The sequence below is a fragment of the Pseudorca crassidens genome, chromosome 11 (assembly GCF_039906515.1).
Source record: "Pseudorca crassidens isolate mPseCra1 chromosome 11, mPseCra1.hap1, whole genome shotgun sequence".
NCBI lineage: Eukaryota > Metazoa > Chordata > Mammalia > Artiodactyla > Delphinidae > Pseudorca > Pseudorca crassidens.
In genome coordinates, this window is record NC_090306.1 from 88,614,655 (window position 1) to 88,632,845 (window position 18,191).

General features: G+C 41.6%; 1 long non-coding RNA gene and 1 other non-coding gene across 2 annotated transcripts in view; one reads left to right on the forward strand and one right to left on the reverse strand.

Annotated features, from left to right (window-relative positions):
- The window catches only part of LOC137202352 (uncharacterized), a 45,041-nt gene extending 40,635 nt beyond the window's left edge, over positions 1-4,406 (forward strand). Inside the window, exon 3 of the long non-coding RNA XR_010932554.1 lies at positions 4,382-4,406. This is a non-coding gene — a long non-coding RNA (uncharacterized lncRNA). The remainder of the gene's footprint in view (positions 1-4,381) is intronic.
- A 6,971-nt stretch (positions 4,407-11,377) lies between these two features.
- Positions 11,378-11,449, reverse strand: TRNAA-UGC (transfer RNA alanine (anticodon UGC)). Its single transcript has one exon. It is a non-coding gene; the product is annotated as a tRNA-Ala (tRNA).
- Between the last annotated feature and the right edge of the window lie 6,742 nt (positions 11,450-18,191).

The window sequence follows — 18,191 nt, forward strand, 5'->3', positions numbered from 1 at the left end:
AGTCTCCAAAGGAATAAAACAATAGAGAAGAGACTCAGCTAGAGAGAGACATGGTAACTAGGATAGAAAGCTCATTTCTAGGCTCAGCAGAAAGGAGGTAGTGGTGGAGCAGGAAACTATTATTTGATGCTTCTAAAGACAGATTCCCTAACACAGACCAGATAATAGCTGCCTCTTATTGAATGCCTGCTGTTTCATAGGGACTCTGCTGGGTTTATATACAAAGTCACTAATCCTTACAAGAAGAGATTATCTATATTTTACAGGTGAAGAAATTGAGTCCCAGAGAGGTCAAAAAACTTCCCTAAAGTCATATAACTAATATATCTGTAATTTGGACCCAGGCCTAATTCAGAAGTCTATGTTCTTTCCGTAATACCATGTTGTCTGTCTCTCCTAGCGTGAGCTTTCTATCATTCCATCAAGGAAGACTCTTGCTCCTAAACACTCCATAGTATATGAAAGGAAATCCCAATAATTAAAATTTCATTCAGGCCAAAAAGTAGCCTTTTAAAAATAAAAGTTTTCCTGGGAAAGTTAAGTCACTTGCAACTTGGTGTGAATTAGAGAAAAAAAAAAAGGTGATTAAACTAACAAGATAAAGCAAATGAACATGTCCATTAAGGATAGGAAAAGTAAGGGAGGTAACACTGGAAGAGGATAGGCAGGATGGATGTGCCAGGTGCTTGAGGGGCATGAGTCAGAAGGCAAGGAGGTTGGCAAGGGTGCCAAAAGGTGGATGGGAGATCAATTAAGGCAAGCATCAACTTCTCTGAAATTTTGATTCTGGCAACACTAATCAGACAGGAAGCTCTCGCCCTGTGAGCCATAGATATATAGGTCACTGCTGGGAGCTCCCACTCCCCCCTTGCTAAAGTCCTGCTTTAAAAGCATGTGTATTGGGATAGGTTGAAGCTGTCTGTGGTTGAAGAGTGGGAACCTCTTACTAGATGAGGGAGTGGATGGTGCTCTGTGTCCTCACTTGTTGCCTCATCACACATAAGAAGCTTTCTTCCTGTTCATGCTCACAGTCTGCCCAGCTTGCAGGGACAGATCAGGATTTATAAAGTAAGCCAGCAGTTCTCAAAATGTGGTCTGCAGACCTCTGGGGGTGCCTGTGACCTTTGGGGATACTCAAGGTCAAAACTTTTCATAATAATGTTGAAATGTTATTTACCATTACTGTTTTGACATTTTCATTGACGGTGCAAAGCAATGGTGGGTAAAACTGCTGATGGCTTAGCATGAATCAAACTAGGGGTACCAAACTATACTAGTTTATATTATATTCTTCGCCACCACACACACACAGTAAAAGAAAATGTCTATTTTACTTAAGACTATTCTCGATGAAGTCATAAACATTATTAACTTTATTAAATCTCAACCCTTTGAGTATACATCTTTTTAATATTCTGTGTGATGAGAAAAGAATGCATAAAGTGTTTTGCCACAGGAGTGTGATGATTTTCTCAAGAAGAAGCACTCGTGCAATTAATAGTTTGCGTTGCAAACTGAACTAGCTGCTTTTTTCATGGAACACCATATATACTTGAAAGAATAACTGACAGTCAAACTATGGTTATTCAAACTTGAGTACTTGGCAGGCATTTCCCCCAAAATGAACAAAACAAGTCTGTCACTTCAAGGAAAACAACTGACAGTGTTTGTTGCTAATGATAACATTTGACCTTTCACATGAATATTAGAATTTGGGAAGTTGTATCTGCCATGTGAGCTCAACAGCTTTTTAATACTTAAAGACTTTTCTGATGAGGTTGGTGGTACTATTTATGAATGTAATTTTTTAAAAATATTCTGGTTGAAACATGTCAACATTTGGAAGAGCTGCATAGCTTAGTGAATGAATATTTTCTTAATGGTCAATGTATGATCTTACAAAGTCTTTCATGGGTAAAAGAGTCATTCAAAGTGTAAGATAGACCAATGCGTTTTAATGTGATAGAGGATGAAAACCTCATCCACATGGTTTCAGATTCCACACTGCACCTAACCTTTAATCAACCACCACTTGTTGAGTTTTGGTGTAGTATCAAAAAAGAATATCCACAATTATCTGAAAAATCTATTAAGTATTTCTCTTTTTTCTAACTACTTGTCTTTGTGAGACTGGGTTTTCTTCCTTCTTTTGGGCCAATTTTGAGCCTGTGTACATGAATTAAGGTTATTATTTGAGAACAACTGTCAAGGTGAACTCAGATCTATTGTGATTGGTATTGGAGAGGGGCGCTCAGCACCGGAAGGCATGGCATTAGTATCTGTGTTTGGGCTGTGGTAATGGTCACAAATCCTATCCTCCCTGTGCCAGAGGCTTATGCATGCTCCCGTATTTAATCTTCAAAATACCATCAGTGAGGTAGGTAATATCACCTTCATACGATGAGGAAACAAAGCATGGAAAAGTATTAATAGGATAGTTGGCTTGCCAGTGAACCCACTGGTAATTCCTGGTCCCTCCCCTCTACTTCCACTGCCTCCGTCCTCAGAACGTTTCGTGCTACCTGCCTTGTGTATGGTTTTCATGGCACTGATACTATGGTAGGTGTTCCTAGATGTGAGGATGGCTGTTGTAACCGGAGGTTGTGCCACCTGCCACCGTGGCAGCTGTACCTTGGCTGCCACTCACAGGACTGGCTGATACATGAAAGCTTGTATCTTGGTCTCGAGTGTCTGCCCAGTGACTTTGATCTGAGTAACAGACAACATCAAGGTAATCATCTTAATTTGGTCTGGCAGCTGCTACCATTCTTCAGCTATCGATGTGGAAAGCAGATATAAGGTTTGAGAGGACATGTGTGACAGTTTGCTGAAAGTATGGATCTGGATGCCATATGTTACTAGCCCAGGGGTTCTGAGGTGTATCATCCTTGTCCCCTGGCTGCTTATAGAAGGCACGGCTTTAATGCCTTCAGCAAGAGGGAGAGGAACTAACATTTGAGATATATTGATGAACTAACATTCCTTTTTTATGCCAGTGTTTCACATCTCTCTCACTCAGTCCTCACAATGACCTTGTGGGGTTGCTGGATTTAATTCTGCTTCGCAAGTGAGGAAGAAGATGCTCCGCGTTTTAGTAGCTTGCTCAGTGTTGCTGTGTCAAGCCCAGGCTATCTGGTTTCCCAGTCGCCTCTTCAGAGATTGCTTGCCTTAAACAAATAAAAGCCCCTACAGGCAGAGGAGCCCAGGCTAGCTCAGGTCTCACCGCTTTGGTACTGATGCTTATTCGTTCAGCAGATGTGTTTTGGGCACCTGTTTATGTGCCAAGCACTGGCTGGAGAGAAAAAGATGAATAAGGCAGTCTCGTTCTTTAAGGTCATTCTGCTTATTTGTATCTGTCTCTCTTCTAAAGGCTGTGGGATCACAGAGTAGCTGTGATAGGGTGTTGATAGGTGTTCTCCCAGTGGAAAAAAGTAGTAAGGGAGGAATTCACGGCCGTAAACAAAAACAAGTTAGAAAACATCACGGCTTGTTCATTTAGAGCGAATGTAGTAAGGAGGGCCTGACAGAGAGAACGATCAGAGATAAAAGTGGAAAAGTCAAGAGACTTTATCCTATAGGAAGTGGGGATCCATGGAGGTTGTTCTGTTTGTTTTATGAATGAGGCTTAAGATATTCCTTAAGCATTTTGGTTTGGTCTGCAGAAATGTTCATTTGAGAAAATATAGAGACTGCGTTATAATAAAATACAAAAATAACATATAGTTATATCCAGAGATAACCACTATTAATATTTTTGTGTATCTTTTATGTATCTTGTATTCTGTTTTATTATTAAAATAGTTTGCATGTTATTACAAGTTCTTAATAATTTTCTCAGTTATGAAATATTCCATATAATATTTTTATTTAGCCATTCCACTATGGTTGGACAAATAATCTGTTGCCAATTTTTTGCTACTATGGAATAACAAGTTAGAAATATTTTTCTTTGGGCATAAAGTTTTTGCTGTATTTAGAATTATTTCTCAGGATAATTACTGGAATGAATATCTGGGTCAGAGTATGAACATTTCTAAAGTTCTAGAGCCTTTTAAGTGATGTGTACTAATTGATAACTCCACAAGTTCAATGAGTTTTCCCTGTTCTTAGTGAGTCTTAGAAATAATAAGTTTTTAAAAACTATCGTTTGCCAATTTGAGAGGTAAAAAAATATAGCTTTATTTCAATTTGTATTTCTTTGATTACTAATGGAGCAAAATTTTTCCATATGTTATATTATTGTTATCTCTATTATCTGTTCATGTTTCGCAGGAAACCTTTATATGGCAATTTCTATGAGTCACTGCTATAAACACTTCAAGTGTTAACTAATTCAGTCATACAGTTCTGCGAGATATTAACTGTTTTCTCCATTTCACAGAAAAGGAAATAAAGGCACAAAGAGGTTAAAGAACTTGCTCAAGGTCATACAACCAGTAAGTGACAGAGCTAGAACTTGAAACTAGGGAATCTGGCCCAAAGGCCAGGCTCTTAATCAATGCTGAACTGTTCTCTGAGCTAAGCTGTGCTTATGACCTTATTGGACATGGTACTCCCCCACTAATTTCTACACACATGCATGCACACACAGACAGACACACACACCTCACACACCAGGCCAGTTTTTACACCTGTATTAGTGCTATTTACGGAAATAACCACTGCATTGGTTGGACCCCTCATGTGTGCTTTGCTTTTGTATAAATGGATCAAGAGGATGGAGACCAATGGTTATATAGAAGTCACATCAGAATCCATACATATATACTTCTATTTAAGTAAATTTCTGTTTTGGAATGAATGCAAGGCAAGTAGGGAAGCTGATTATCTATTTAAGAAAACAACTTACACATTTTATAAAAGGATTTCTCTTAAATAGGAAGTAGAAAATATATCTTTGTATTATGCAGACCTGGGTTCAAATCCATGCAGATGGGATAGTGTTACTCCTCTGTTTGAGTCGTTAGGATTAAATAGGGTGTTTGTAATGCATCTAACATGGCGTTTAATTAATGTCCTCTTCCCATTGTAGTCAGATATGAAAAGGATAGATTAAGCTTTTTATAAGGCAAGATAAATCTTTTTAATTGCCAGATACACATTCTAGTAAATTATTGATTATTTTAATTCTTTTGACAAATACTGGAGGGCCTGCCCTTATACATAAAGGATATGAGTTCTGCCTTTCATGGGCTCATTCTCTATTGTGGGTTATTAGTCATAGTCATCACAAGTAGAGGACTCTTTGCTCCTCTGAGCCTTTGTTTTCTTATCTATAAAGTGAGATTGTGTGTAAAATGCCTAGTACTGTTCCTGACACATAGTCAGTGCTTAGTAGTAGCTGCTAATTCATGTACTATTATGCAGCCATTAAAAATGATTCACATAGGGCTTCCCTGGTGGCGCAGTGGTTGAGAGTCCGCCTGCCGATGCAGGGGACATGGGTTCATGCCCCGGTCCGGGAGGATCCCACATGCTGCGGAGCGGCTGGGCCCGTGAGCCATGGCCGCTGGGCCTGCGCGTCCGGAGCCTGTGCTCTGCAACGGTAGAGGCCACGATGGTGAGAGGCCCGCGTACCGCAAAAAAAAAAAAAAAAAGATTCACATAGAATATTTAATAGCATGGGGAAACTTTCAGTACTATAATGTTTAATGAAAAAACAAAGAGTTTAAAATAGTTTTTATAGAATAGTCATATCTTGCTTGAAAAAGTGTAGGAAAAGACTGGAAAGAAAGGCACAAAATATGAATAATCACTCAAATATTGTGCATCTGTCTTGCCATGCAGTAGGTACTGAGGAAACACAGGTGAATAAGATCTGGTTCTTCCTTAGGGGGAGGTTTTAATAGACAGATGATCACAATCCAGTGTTGGCTGAAGCAGAGGGAGAAGTCAGGCAAGCTGCCTCAGTTTCTGCCGTGAAGAGGGAGGATGGTAGTATCAGTCATTGAGAAAGGAGACAGGGTTTGGACCAGGGAAGATGATGAATTTGGTTTTGGACATGTTGTGATTGTCCAATGTGGATATATAGGCTAGTAGGTACATAGGTCTGGATGAGTGGGAGATACAGATTTGGAAAGGTTTAATCTATAGGTGAGGTTTGCAGCTGTGGGAAAAAACAGAAGCACTCAGGGAAAGTCTGCGGACTGAGCCAAGAGTTAGATCTTGATTGCATCCAGATGGGGAAATTTTGAATAACTCTTCTTCTTCCTTTGCTTTATTTATTTATTTATTTTAAAACGTCCTATAGTGTAAATGTAAGTGTTTCCTATAGTGTAATGTAAATGTTTCAGTTAGGATTAGGTTTTGCCACATGTGACAGCAAACCTAAAATAACAGTGGCTTAAACTAAATGTAAGCTTATTTCTCTCTCACCTAAAAGAAGTTTAGATAGGGGTAGTGTGTCCAGGGCATTTATGGTACTCTACAGTGTTGGAACCAATGTTGAGTCCTCCTATTTTCATGTTCCACAGTCCTCAGCATTTGTCTTCCATCTTATGTCCCAAGATGAGTGCCCAAAGTCCAGCCATCAGTTGGAAGAAGAGTTGAAGGACAGCATGTCCTTTCCATTTAAGATCATTTTCTGAATGTTGCACATGACACTTTGCTTACATCCTATTGGCCAGAATTTAGTCACTTAGCCATATAAGAAGATGGGGAAATGAAATTATTTTAGGAAGCTGAAAGTCAAGAATCCAGTTCATGATTCTAGTAACATCTTGGTTTTGCTCACCTGTGGAACAGCTGAGGTTGGTTTGTCTGAAGGGATTAGTACAATAATTTCCATACATTTTTCTTCTACTTCAATTATAAGAATAGAGGCACCATACTAAGGTCATCACGTGATGGTAGTAAGCTGGAAAATACTTTGTTTTCTTAGAAAGGCCAATGACTTTACAGAGTGAGGTAAGTCAGAAAGACAAATACCATATGCTAACACATATATATGGACTCTGAAAAAAAAAACGGTTCTGAAGAACCTAGGGGCAGGACAGAAATAAAGACACAGACGTAGAGAATGGACTTGAGGACACGAGGAGGGGGAAGGGTAAGCTGGGACGAAGTGAGAGAGTGGCATGGACATATATACACTACCAAATGTAAAATAGCTAGCTAGTGGGAAGCAGCTGCATAGCACAGGGAGATCAGCTCGGTGCTTTGTGACCACCTAGAGAGGTGGGATAGGGAGGGTGGGAGGGAGATGTGAGAGGGAGGGGATATGGGGGTATATGTATATGTATAGCTGATTCACTTTGTTATAAAGCAGAAACTAACACACCATTGTAAAGCAATTATACTCCAATAAAGATGTTTAAAAAAAAAAAAAGGCCAATGACGGAACATTGAACTAGAGGCCTAGTAAACTCACTTAATGGGTAACATTGAACCCTATCAAGATGAGTAGGAGGTAGTCCAGCCTCCTTTATTGCAACAGGGCCTCAAAAGAATTCCTGAGATTATTGAAAGATAAGTGAGCGTTGTAAATCTGTAGATAAATGAATTCAGAAATACTCTGGTGGAGGAGCCACAACGCGCTCATCTGTCTTTAGAGGGAAAAGGTGGTCTTAATAATACAAGTTATAAATGAGACGTAGGTCACTCTTAGGTCAAATCAGCTCTGGAGTATTAGTTGCCAATCAGGAATATTCAAGGCTACTTTATGGGTGAACATAGCCCTCCACCACCGATTCGTAGTCATAAACTCTCTTGGGATTCTGGAATTTGGGCTCTTGGAGAATTAGAGGGGGATGTTCCTCTCAATGTCAACTACCTAATAGGGTTTAAGAATTTGGAGGTTAATAATGATAATAAAGTATATGGCACTCCTTTCATCTGTAAGATCTAAAAGGTGTTTAAGACTATTAATTAATACTCACACAACCCCTTGGCTCGCGGTGAGGGCGGCTGATCTCCAGTTTTATAAGACGAGACGTCTGAGGCTTGACTGCAGTAAAGCCTGTACCTCCTGAGGTTCTGCTGGCCAGTTGGTTTTCTAGATTAAAAAGGTTTTCTTTCCTCTAGAGTTGAAATGGGACGCTGAGAGACCTAAAACAAATGGAATGCAGGAGGGGGATGTTTCTGCACTAGTGTTTGTACATTATGCATGTAGGTACATGTGATACAAAATGGATTAAAGACATGAGGAACTTTTTTTTAAGTTCCTCATGTCTTTGCATTTCTTTTAGCAAGTTGTTTGAGAAAATTACATTTTTCTTCTACCAGAGAAAGAACAAGCTGTGAGCAATGAGAGGGGATGACTGTGAAAAACGGCATGCTTAACAATAGACTGCTAATTAAAAGAAAGATGAATAGGTTACCCCCTTGAATTAAGTTTTAAACGGAGTCTAGTGTAACACATTTTTTTTTTTTTTTTTTTGCAGTATGCGGGCCTCTCACTGCCGTGGCCTCTCCTGCCGCGGAGCACAGGCTCTGGACACGCAGGCCCAGCGGCCACGGCCCACGGGCCCAGCCGCTCCACGGCACGCGGGAGCCCCCCGGCACGAACCTGCGTCCCCCGCATCGGCAGGCAGACTCCCAACCACTGCGCCACCAGGGAAGCCCCTAGTGTAACACATTTTTAACAGTTACTGTGAATAACTAAATTGTCAAAGGAGAAAATCCAAACTCTTAACCACACTGAGGTCTTCCTAGATTTGTGCCATGCCTAAGGACATAATGGTGATAATAGCAACTCAAATATTGAGTACCTACCACATTCTGAGCCCTTTACGTCTACTTACTCATTTAATTTCCACAACTGCCACAGAAAATGCAGGTGCTATTTTTTATGGCCATTTACAGATAAGCAAACTGAGGCACAGAAAGGTAATGGAACTTGCCTAAGGGCATGCCACCTGTCAGCAGAAACGCCAGGTTATGTGATGTCAGAGGAGGCTCCCGTAACTATTGGGCCATACTGCTTGTCAGCAGAAAGCTAGATGAGGCTGTGAGATCAGCTGAAATATTCACAAAAGAGGAGACCTGGGCACATTTGAAGACAGAAGGCTTAAATATTGAATGGTCAGGGATGCAAGTTAAGAAGAGGATGTTTAAGGGATGTGGAGTCCCTAAGAGTACTTGGAATTAGAATAGGTCATGGGCTCTGATAAAGGTGAGCTTTAGCAGAGGTAGAAGAATCCTTATCCTTTTGGGGTTGCAGTGAAGTCTAAGTGTAGAGAGCTGCCATGCAGAAGACATGTAGGAGGGAAAGTAGTTTGTACCCGATGACCTTGAGCTTTTAGATGGTGTGCTGGAGCTGCCTCTTACCAGCACAAGAGAGCCATGGTTAAACGTTCGGGAATATTGCAGGCAGGTTTGTAGCTTGAAATCAGCCAAAGTGGGGGTATTTATACCACGGAAACTGGCAGATGCTACAAGTGAGGGCTTCTCCCCGCAACTGCCACCCAAAGCTGGTTTACCAGGACACCTTAGACTCTCTTCTCTTTACTTCATGAACATTCGAAAGCCTGCTATCCTGCCAGTTGAATTCAAACCTGCCTACTATGGGGAAGGCACTGTGCCAAGTACGGGGGGTGCAAAAACCAGCCCCCAGAGTGAAAATGACTGTGGTGGAGAGGAAAGAGCATGAGGACATAAGTCCTGGACTAGCTCTCAGAACTTTGGCCACTCTCTTATCCTTGGTTTACTCATCTGCAAATGGAGATGATAATATGTATCCCAAAGGGTGAGTAAGAGGATTAATGAGAACATGTAAAGCTCCTGGCACAGAGGTGCTCACTAAGTGACAGTTCTGAGAGTGGCAGACATGTAAACAGACAGCTTTTCTGTAGCTTGACATAAGAAATAAAGGAGTAACTAATTCTGTTTGATCAGAGAAGGCTTCACAGAGATCTTGGTGCCCCAAGCAGGATTTCGGGTAGATGCTTCATGGATGAATTCTGACCTGGCTCTTGTCAGAAAATTAATCTTTTTTTTTTTTTTTTGGCCCTAGAGCATGTTCCTTTTGCCTTTTTTTTTAGCCCTTACCTCACTATACATTATTGAGTAGTAAGACAAACAATAGATTTGGAGATAGGCACACCTAGATTTATATCCCATCTCCAACACACCTGCTTTGTGAGCTTTGGCAAAATTCTTAACTTCCTGGAATTTCTGTTTCTAATTTTATAATATGGGTGTAATACTTGGATGATTTTAAAAATTAACTGAGAATGTAGGGGAAAGAGCCATACACTTAGCTGCCTTGGGAACCCCAAACTGAATCCAGCATATATTTATAGTTTCATCTCCCCTTATGTTTCTGCATGTCATGCAAAAACACACCATTTCTTTCCTACTACTGTGTCTTTGTACCTATTGCTCCCTCTGCTTAGAAAAATTCTGTTTAAGAGTTGAACAGGGGCTTCCCTGGTGGTGCAGCGGTTGAGAGTCTGCCTGCCGATGCAGGGGACATGGGTTCGTGCCCCGGTCCGGGAAGATCCCACATGCCGTGGAGCGGCTGGGCCCGTGAGCCATGGCCACTGAGCCTGCGCGTCCGGAGCCTGTGCTCCGCAATGGGAGAGGCCACAACAGTGAGAGGTCCACATACCGAAAATAAAAAAAAGAAAAGAAAAGAAAAAAGAGTTGAACAGCATCATGGTAATAGCCAAGGGCTGGGCATCAGTCTCGGTTCTGCCAGTTATTAGCTAGGTGACCATGGGAAGATAATTTTCCTCTTTATAGCTCAGGTTTTTTTCAGATATCTGTAAAATGGGGGAAATAATGGTATCTTACTCATTGCATTATTGTGAGGATTAAATTAGCCATGTAAAGACCCAAGTTTATGCCTGGCATGTGGTAAGCACTGAAAAATTCTTAGGTATTACTCCCACTCCCATTACTACTACCTTTATTATTCCTCCAGGTATGGTTCAAATATCACCTGCTTCCCCAATTTCCCTACACCATTATTTGCTTGCCCTCTGTGAAGTTGATGGACCACCACATGTTCTAGGCACACTCCTAGGCATATTACAGGTGTTATTTTATTCAGATACCCAATATGTTCTCAGCCACCCTCTGGGATTGAGCAAATTTTTGAAGGTCAGATTCACCTTTATAAGAGGACTGAGAATCTTTGACAGTTACTATGTAAAGACTCTTTTTCCTTTCCTCTTAGAAAAATATGAAATCTACAAGTTAACTAGTAATATCCCCACTGTACAGATCGAATCTTTCGACAAACATTTTTTGAGCAATTACTAAGTGTGGGCACTATATTAAGTGCTGGGAACACTGTGATGAACATAAATAATCCTGATCCCTGCCCACATGTAGCTATTTACATTTAAATTAATTAAATATAAATAAAGTTTAAAACTCAGATCAGCACTTGCACTAGCCATATTTTCCAAGGATTAAACAAGGAGAAATCAGATGGAGATGCTGGGGATTGAACCCAGGACCTCATACATGCAAAGCATGCGCTCTACCACTGAGCTACATCCCCATATGCTCTAGTTATGTTTTATTTGCTCAATAACTACATGTGGTTAGAGGCTATTGGGTTGGACAATGCTAATATAGAATATTTACATCATCATGGAAAGTTCTGTTGAACTAAGCTGTTCTAGAGGGGGAGGCTGACATTGATCAAATAACCATACTTAAAAATATAACTGCAATTGTGGTAAGTACTAATCAGAAAGAATACATGGTAACACAAGAGCATTTCATAGGGGGATTTGGCTTATGTGACTGAGACATGTTTGAACTAAGACGTGTTGAGTGATTGGGAGTTAGCAAAGCCTGTGGTTAGATTAATTAAAGGGATTGAAATAAGGCTAATGGCTGGGGCATAGAGACGGAGGGAAGGTTTGGGTGAGATAAAGAGGTAGAAGGACCACAGAGGACCTTGTAGAAAGAGGATGAGAAAGCTGAGAGGCTTAGTAATTTGACTGTCTAATCAGTGATGGAACCTAGATTTGACTTAAGTCTGCTGCATAATAGATGTATATAGTCAAAGTACTTTGCCTCTGTAATTTACAGATCTCATCTTGCTCCTTTCCTCTTTGGAAATCACCAAATTTCCTCTACTAGATTAATTCTTCAGCATTGAAACATGCTATAATAACTTCCTTCTTAGACAAAATCCCATTGTTTTCTGCTTTTATAGCAAAACTCCTTGGAAGAGTTGGCTATACTTACTATCTCCTTGTCCCTTTTTTCTGTTTCTTCTTGTTTTTTTTTTACCGGTACGCGGGCCTCTCACTGTTGTGGCCTTTCCCATTGCGGAGCACAGGCTCTGGATGCGCAGGCTCAGCGGCCGTGGCTCACGGGCCCAGCCGCTCCGCGGCATGTGGTATCTTCCCAGACCGGGGCACAAACCCGTGTCCCCTGCATCGGCAGGCGGACTCTCAACCGCTGCGCCACCAGGGAAGCCCTCTGTTTCTTGTTGAACCGCCTGTACTTAGGCTTTCTTTCCCCCAATCATTTTCAGTAAAGTCAGCAATAACTTCCATGATTCAGTCCTTATCTTGCAGGTTTTCTCAGCAGCACCTGATATAATTGATCTTCCTCCTTTTCGGAGCACGTCTTCCTTGGCTTTTGATTTAGCACATTCTCTTGGTTTTCCTCCTACCTCCCTTCTCAGCCTCCTTTGCTGGACCCTTCTCCTTTGCACTTTGCCAGGGCTCAGTCCTGGACTGTCTTCATTTCTCTAAATGCATTAACTTACTAGGTAATTTCATCTAGTCGCATGATGTGATGGCTGATTTTATGGTACCCAGTTGTTTGGTCAGACACCAGTCTACATGTAGTTGTGAAGGTATTTTTTAATGTGATTAACACTGAAATCAATAGACTTTTGAGTAAAGCAGATTACTCTCCATAATGTGAGTGAGCTTCCTGCAATCAGTTGAAGGTCTTAAGAGAAAAGATTGAGGTCTCCTGCAGAGGAAAGAATTGTGCCTCCAGACTGCCTTCAGACTCGAGACTGCCACATTAAGACTGCTGGAATTTCCAGCTTGCTGACCTATTCTGTAGGTTTCAGACTTGCCAGCCACCAAATGCTGTGAGTCATTCTCTCAAAATAAATCTTTCAAACTTCCCTGGTGGTCCAGCGGCTAAGACTCCGTGCTTCCAATGCAGGGACGGCATGGGTTCTATCCCTGGTTGGGGAAGTTCTGCATGCTGCGCAGCCAGAAAAAAGAAAGAAAGAAAGAAAAAAAATCTCTCTCTCTCTCTCTCTCTCTCAGTTTCTCTGGAAAACCCCAACATTATCTACAATGCAATATCCATGTCATTAAATACCTTTTATATTTGACTAACAATTTTTATTGTTTATTGTTTGACTAACAATTTTTATTTCTAGCCCTGACTTCTCCCCTGAATTCCAGATTTGCATACCAGCTACCTACTCAAAATCTCCATTTGGATAACAGTAGGTTTCTCAAACCATACTATGCATTTGTCCCAAACTATTGCTTTCCATCTCTCCCATTCCCATCTTTTCTCCTCCTCCCTGAGTATCCCCCCTTTCATCAGGGAGTGCTCCCATCTACCCAGTTGCCAAGGCCAAAACCCTGGAGTCATTGATTCTTTTCTTTCTTTTACACCCCTCGTTCCATCCATCTGTAAAACTAATTAGGTTTATCTTCAGATATATGTTCTCAACTCACTAATCCAAACCTTCATCATCTCAGCTTGGACCACCACGGTAACTTCTTGACTGGTCTGTGTTCCTCCACGCTGAGTCCCTACCTTAGTCTCTCCTCCACACAGCAGAGCAATCCTTTAAGGATACAAACTAGATCATTTCCCTCTCCTCTCTTGTGACACTTTGGCTTCTTATCACATTAAGAATGAGATCCAAATTTCTGACTATGGCCTTTGGGATCTGACCCCTGGCTACTCCTCTGACCTCACTACCTACCACTTTCTTCCTCACTCACTGAGCTGTAGACACATTGGTTCCCTTGCAGATCTGTGGACAAATTGGGCAGGCTCCCAGCTTAGGGAGCTGTTTCCTGTTTCCTCTGCTTAGAAAGATTTCCCCTCTTAAGTCTTGCTCCTTCATCTCACTCCGGTCTCTGCTCGAGTGCCATATACTTAGATCTTTCCTGACCTCCCTACCCTACTTTATTCTCAGGGTACAAAGAATCCTTTCCAAAAAAAATTTTTTTTCGCCCTGTGAGGGGAGAAATGATGTTGGGTGGTAACTACTGGAATTGGGCATATGGGATCTTGGGAGACTTTAAAAAATGGGAACATTACAGTGTGCTTGTATGATGATGGGAATGATCAGGTAGAGAACAAGAAACTGATGATGCCAGAGAGGGAGGCTAATGGGAGGAGTGAAGTTATCGAAGGTTGAGAAGTCAAGAAAAGATGAAAATGCGCACACAAGTGGAGAGGCTGGCCTTCATTAAATCAAGAGCGAAGGCGGGGAATATGGCAGCTTGGTGGTTGAGATGGAAGTTGGTGGGACTTTGGGACTTTCCTGGACAGTCCAGTGATTAAGACTCCTTGATCCCAATACAGGGGGCACGGGTTTGTCCCTGGTGGGGGAACTAAGATCCTGCATGCCATATGGCACAGCCGGAAAAAAAAAAAAAGGGAAATAGGTGGGAGTTCTGTCTGGTTGATTCTCTTTTCTTAAAGTAGAAAGCAGGTCATGAGCCAATGGCAAGGTGTAGGTGTTGTCGACTTAAAGAAAAACACACAACATAGAAGTTGTGAGTTTAAGTTTTATTCAGGGTCTTATTGAGGACTATAGCCCAGAGACAGCACTCAGTTAACTCTGAGGAGTTGCTCCGAAGAAGTAGGGGAGAGACCCGTTTATATATGATTTTTTTTTTTTTTTTTGGCTAGGAAATACACACTGTCAAGCATACGTCTTGGTAAAAGATTACTGCTAATCACAAAGAACAGATATCTCAAGTTTAAGTGCTTAGCTAAATATGAGAAGATGCAAGAATCTGGGGTCATTAAAATTCTTCCTGAGATACGCATCTGGCTATTTAAGGGCCTGTTTATCTAAAGCACGGAGTGCTTCATCCTGTTTCCATCCTGAATTCCTCTCAGGTTGGTGGGCAACTGAACTGGGTTCCGACTTAACCCTTGTAGAACTGGGTGGTGAGTGTTGGCGAGGGGGAAATTTCCCAGTCTACCTGTCTTGAGTTCTTATATCTGGACCAATAATAAAATTGACACAAGACATTAACAGGAGAAAGAGAAACAAATTTTAATTCATGCACATGGAGATCCCATAGAAATGGTACCCAAGAAGTGGCCAAAGCAGGCAGCTTTTATACTTTTTTAGACAAAGAAACAATACATTTGTGAGGAATTGACAGGACAAAGAAACTTAGGTTTTGGGTGCCCAACTAGTGACGATTATCAGCAGAGTTTGGGCTTGGGGTAGTATATTAAAGAAGTAATGAGTTTGTTTATATAGGCTTCCTGGCCCCAAATTCCCTATCTTTTGTGTTAAGGGTGTCCTTCTACCTCTAGATGCACATTTCACATGAGTGACTTATTTCCTATTTTCAGTGAGACAGAAAGGAGAGTCAGAGTGTCCCTCTTGCGTTGGCTGTTTCTTTTTTTTTTTAAATTTATTTATTTAATTTATTTTTATTTTTGGCTATGTTTGGTCTTCGTTGCTGTGCGTGGGCTTTCTCTAGTTTCGGCGAGCGGGGGCTACTCTTCTTTGCGGTGTGCAGGCTTCTCCTTGCGGTGGCTTCTCTTGCTGAGGAGCACAGGCTCTAGGGGCGCAGGCTTCAGTAGTTGTGGCTTGCAGACTCTAGAGCACAGGCTCAGTAGTTGTGGTGCACGGGCTTAAGTCGCTCTGCAGCATGTGGGATCTTCCTGGACCAGGGCTTGAACCTGTGTCCCCTTCATTGGCAGGCAGATTCTTCACCACTGCACCACCGGGGAAGCCCTAAAGTGAAATTACTTTTAATTTCTGTGTTTTCTCCAGCAATGTTTTCTGGTTAAGTAGGGTACAGAATATGTGGACATCTAGGTTTAACAAGGGTGGCCGTTGCCAACTCAGTACAATTGAGGAGTTTGGATTTTATTTAGAGGTTCCTAGAGAACTACTGGAGGATTGCGCAGAGATCTGGGTGTCAGGAAGGTGGTTCTAGCTCAGTGTGTATGTATGAGAAAGACTTATTGAGGAATGGTAGTTTAGTGCAAGAGGACCCTTGATTGAACACCTTCATAGACCTGTTAATAGTGTCCTTAGATGACAGCTCAGGAACAGAGGGTCTTTTCCAGCATTTTCTGCATACTTACAATATATAACAGGTTCTGGGAGGGCATGATAAATCAAGCAAGGTTTTGCCTTCTCAAAACTCTCTTGGCTTTAGATGATTTGTAATTATTTTTAGGTGTTTGGGGACACAGAAGAAGGAAGGAGCGATAAACACAGGGTAGAAATCAGGCAAGCCCTCCCACAGGAGATGACATTTCAGATGAGCTTTGAGGGAGTAGGCCCTTAGGGAGGTAAGATAATTTTAGGCAGGAGGAATAACATGAACCCAGTCAAGAGATGCAAGATGTACCACTAGAACAAATGCTGCATGATGAGAAATGGGGGAGGGGGGTGTGAGTGCCTGCGAGCGGCTCTTCTTCCATTGACCAGCAACTAAATAGAACTAAGGCGTTCTATTTCCTGACAAGGGTAAGGCATCTGGGTTTGAAAGGAAAGTGAAGCTTTTTTTAATGGTGATTTTTTTTTTAACTTAAAAAATAACTACATGGAGCTGCTCTTGGGATTTGTGCTATAATCTGCTCACTTAAGAACAGTTTAAAGTTAAAATGCCTTATCTAGCCTTTTCTGGAATGCCATTAGAAAATGTTAACTATGGTAACTCGGACCTGTCTGTCCCAGAAGGCTCTTAGAAGTCAACCCTTATCACTTGCTTTTAGCACATTAAGGTAAATGATTTTAAAGTCCCTCTGTATCCTAAGACATGCTTTTGCAATAAACTGTAGCTTCTATAGATGTTTAAGAATGTGGAGTTATGACGCCAACTCATGGGTTGTTTTGTGTAGGTTAAATGAAAGAAGGCATGTAAACTGGTTAGTACAAAGCTTGGCACAGCAGCTGGGAGTAAATGGTAAGTTCTCTGCCTTAATCCCAGCTGTCTTTCCTTCACATTTTTTCATTCTTTCCTTCCTAAGTCATCTTGTTTCCTGAACACCTATGTGCTAGACCCATCTTCTCTTCTAAGGACCCCAGCATCAGGTTAGGCACTCACATAAATAACCACCAAACAGAGTGTCAGTTTAGCACCTTGTAGGGGAACAAAACTTTCCACCCCCAAATGTGTCTCTTTGGTTTGAGGATGATTTGGGGCTGATTATTTTTAAGAAACAAAACCTCAGGAAGAACTTTCTACCTTCTGCCCTTAACCGCCTAAAGGGCCTATTCAGGAAGAACAACTATCACCATAGAAAACTAAAGTATACCATGAACTAGGTGTGGTAGACTAGGGGCACTCAGCAAGGCCTGTTTGATCAAAGTCCTCTCTGGGTCCCATTGTGTCTGCAGAGGGTTTTTTCCCTCCCTCACAATGTGTAGAGTGTGTGTGAGTGTGTGTGTGTGTGTGTGTGAACGCGTTCTGAAACTGAGAGGCTGCAACAAGCCTCTGCCTTGCACCTGGGAGGGGACTCAAAAGGAGCAAATTGTGGCTTCACGGAGCCTTTAGAAACCAGCAACCTGAGCGTGTTTCAGTCTGGCAGTATCCAGACAAAGAAGTGGGAAAGACATTCATTTATTTATTTCTTCATCAAATATTCATAGCTACCTGCTAGCACAAGGTGCTGAGTAAGAATATGAGTAAGAGCAGGGAAGTATGAGGGAGTGTGGCTCACTCGGGTAGCTGGCTGCAGGTGCCGGGCATGGCTGGAGTTAAATATACGCAGTTTTCCTTCAACAACATGACGAACCAAAATCTGAGTGGGATAAGGAGGAAGTACTATAAAGCGAAGTTATGTGTTGGTGAAAATTTGTCACTTCTTTTCAGAATTAGTCAGGATGGACTAGAAGTTTTTTTTTTTTTAAAGCCTAATCGCTTCCTTTAGGGAATCACCAGACTGACTAATCCATTACTTTAGGGCAGTAGGTCGCAAACTGCTGTTCACTAAAATCATCCAGGGAGTTTTAAAAACCTCAGATGGCCAGGTCGCAAGCAATACCAATTACATCAGAATGTCTGCGGGTGGGAGCCAGGCGGCAGCGTTTT